The sequence below is a fragment of the Sminthopsis crassicaudata genome, chromosome 2 (genome assembly GCF_048593235.1).
Source record: "Sminthopsis crassicaudata isolate SCR6 chromosome 2, ASM4859323v1, whole genome shotgun sequence".
NCBI lineage: Eukaryota > Metazoa > Chordata > Mammalia > Dasyuromorphia > Dasyuridae > Sminthopsis > Sminthopsis crassicaudata.
In genome coordinates, this window is record NC_133618.1 from 136,627,088 (window position 1) to 136,630,757 (window position 3,670).

Consider the following 3,670-nt stretch of genomic DNA (forward strand, 5'->3'; position numbering starts at 1 on the left):
CCTGGGCAGACAGATATTAGTGCTAACAATTTTCATTCCCCTCCCAGTGTTTCTTCTCTGGGTGCAGCTACCTCTGTCCATCATTGATCAACTGGAAGTGAGTTGGATCTTCTTTATGTTGAAGATTTCCACCTCCATCAGAATACATCCTCATACAGTATTGTTGTTGAAGTGTACAGCGATCTTCTGGTTCTGCTCATTTCACTCAGCATCAGTTGATTTAAGTCTCTCCAGGCCTCTCTGTATTCCTCCTGCTGGTCATTTCTTACAGAGCAATAATATTCCATAACCTTCATATACCACAATTTACCCAACCATTCTCCAACTGATGGACATCCATTCATCTTCCAGTTTCTAGCTACAACAAAAAGAGCTGCCACAAACATTTTGGCACATATATGTCTCTTTCCGCTCTTTAGTATTTCTTTGGGATATAATCCCAGTAGTAGCGCTGCTGGGTCAAAGGGTATGCACAGTTTGATAACTTTTGGGGCATAATTCCAGATTGCTCTCCAGAATGGCTGGATTCTTTCGCAACTCCACTGCTGGTCATTTCTTATAGAAAGGGAAACATATGCTTGACATTTGGGGAGCATGGCCGGTTCATCAGAATTGTGCTTTCTTCAGTAGAGTTTGAACGTTTGTCAGTTCAGTCAAGAAAGTACTTCAATGTCCACTACCTTACCTTGTCAAGTGATCTTAGAATTTTCCTAAGATAATTCAAGTGGAAGCAATTCAGTTTCCTGGCATGGAACTGGTATACTGTCCAGCTTTCACAGGTATATACAATTAGATCAGCACTATGATTTTGTAGATCTTCAGCTTGATAGGCAGACTAACACCTCTTTTCTCCTACAACTTCTTTCAGAACCTCCAAAACACTGAGCTGTCTCTGGAAATGTGTGTGTCAATCTCATCTCTTTGTGGGCATCCCTAGAAAGCATATTGCCATGGTAAGAGAACTTAACCGCAGTATTCAAAATTTCCCTATTTTCTGTAACCAATGGTTCCATAAATGTGTGGGGCAGAGCTGGCTAATGGAAAACCTGTGTTTTTCTTAGTGTTAATTGTCAAACTGAAATTAGCACAAGAAGCAGAGAATCAATCCATACTTTACTAGATTTCAGCTTCAGAGGCTACACTGAGGACTTAATCAGTTGAGAACAAAAAGTTGCACCCTAACTCTCCCTCCACTTTAGTGTTGGCTTTCAAGTTAAATAATTTACTGTTTAGTGTGGTAGCTAACCTTGATGCCATTTTTGTTCTTGTTAGTGTCTGACAACAACACTAAAAACATAATGCTAAGAAGCATAGGAGCAAGCATGTAGCCCTTTTATGACTTGGAAAGTACAAGAGAATCATCCATTATTCAGCAAGTATGTCATCATAGAAGTGGCATATAAGACTGATAAACTTCTGGCAACCAAATTTTGCCATGATCTTCCACAAGTTCTCACAACTGACAGTATCAAAAGTTTTGGTCAGAACAACAAATAGAGCCTTTCTGTCAGGAATGCTACATTCCATGATGAGCTGGAGCTTGTGAAAAATGCCCAGGATGATAACAAAAAAGCCCTTTTAAAAAACTGCTCAGAGAATTTCTTAATTCATTATTATTTGAGAGCTCACTGTATTCACAACATTGTATTAGGCATTGGTTAAAAAACCTAAAAGAAGATGGGTTTACTGGGTAGGGCAAATGATGTCAGATTAAAAAATAATCAAGAGAAAGTAAATTTGTTCAGTTCCTATTTTGCTTCTATTTTTTCTGTCAAGGAAATCTTTAGATTAGAAAAATTGGAAAAGAATGATTAAGAGGAAATGGGAGTCCTAGATAGGTGAGGAGATGGTGCAAGAGTATCTGACAGCTGTAAATGGTATCCAGTATTTTGGCTCAGAAGAATTCCAATAGAAAGTATGGAAAGAACTTTCAAAGGGTAAACTGCTGATTCATGGTCAGTGACTTTGGCAGAGCCATGAAGCAGAAACATGCCAGAAATCTGGAGGCAATAAATAACATGATTAAAAAAGATAGAAAAGGAAAAAAGAAGGCAGGGCTACCAAATCAGATACCAGTTCGTTCAATCACAATATCTGGCTATATTGTCAGATGCTAGACTGAAGTCACTAGGCACAATTTACGTGATAGTCTCCTTATTACCTTTTGTAATAGAGTTAGCAAACTAGCTATTCAGAAAAAATATTGTACAGACAATACACCTGGATTTCAGCAAGGCATTTGATAAAGTTTTTTAGGCTATCCCTGCAAATATTTTTGTGGACAAGATGAAGAAATTTATATGGGATTATTGGATAATTGGGCACATCCATAACTGATTGAATTTACCAAAAGAACGATTATTAATCAATACTTACTTATTGATTAATAACAATTATTATTAACAATAAACTATTATTTATGTCAACCTGAGTTGTCTCCAGGATGTGCTAGAGCCAGCTCTAACTGGCTTTCAAAAGCCTGATTAAATTTTTAGTGGAAGTATTTATATTTCAGAAATTGAGGCTATAAATTAGGGCTCAAATGATTGTTTTCTTGATTTCTAGACTTAATAAATTATTGATAATGCAGATTAAATGCCTATGCATATCTCCTTTTTCTTTTTTTGGGAGGGCCTAATGATTAAATATTTACCAGATTACTCCTGGATAATGAGTATAGTGTACCAGGTGTGGAACTTTATGGTCACCCTAAAAAATACAAAGTTTAGAGAAAACACAATATTTGTCTTAATAGAGCTTACATTTTAATAGACTTTTTTATTTAATATTTTTTTCAAGGATATGAATGAAAACATAGGTAGCATGCTCTACAGCCTAGTAAATTATAATCTCTTAGAGGGCAAACATTATGTGATTTTTCATTATGGTCTCTTCCACACAATGCCTTACAAATTGTAGGTATTTAATAAATATTTGACAAAATGAATTGAAATAAATTTGCAGATGCCTGAAGGCATAACAGAGTTGAATCCACAAATGCCTCAACAGCTAAATGAAATGAAATGCAGGTTGATAGGGGAAAATGTTGAATATTGCATCTAGGTTTTAAAAAAATATATCAACTACAGAATGGGGGAAGACATGACTAGAAAGCAGTTCATGTGAAAAGAATTGAGGTGTTAGTTGACTGAAAACTCACTGTGAGTCAAAAAACCCCACCTAATACCATCTTAGGCTGCATTAACAAAAATATAATATCCAGAATAAGGGAGGTGATAGTCCCCTTGTGTTCAGCCTTAATCAAGAGTCTTAGTGCTATATTTTGAAAAGGATATTTACATGTTTAGAGGAAGGTGAGCAACATGATGAATAAACTCAAAATGATGTCATATTATGAATAGTTAAAGGAGTTAAATATATTTAGGCTGAAGAAGAACAAAGAGTAGGTGGATGGAAGGGAAGAAGCCAAATGGATGGACATTATTTCTTCTTCTATTTGAAAGTTGACATATGGAAGAGAGGAGAAATGTATTCTCTTTAGGCAAAAGTAGGGACAGTGGGTGGAAGTTACAGAGAGTCAGATATCAGCTTAATCTAAGGAAGAATTTTTAACAATTAGACCTGTTCAAAAAATGAAATGAACTCTCCTGAATGGTAATGAGTTCCCCATCACTGGAATTATTTAAGCAGAGGTTATTAAGGGATACTT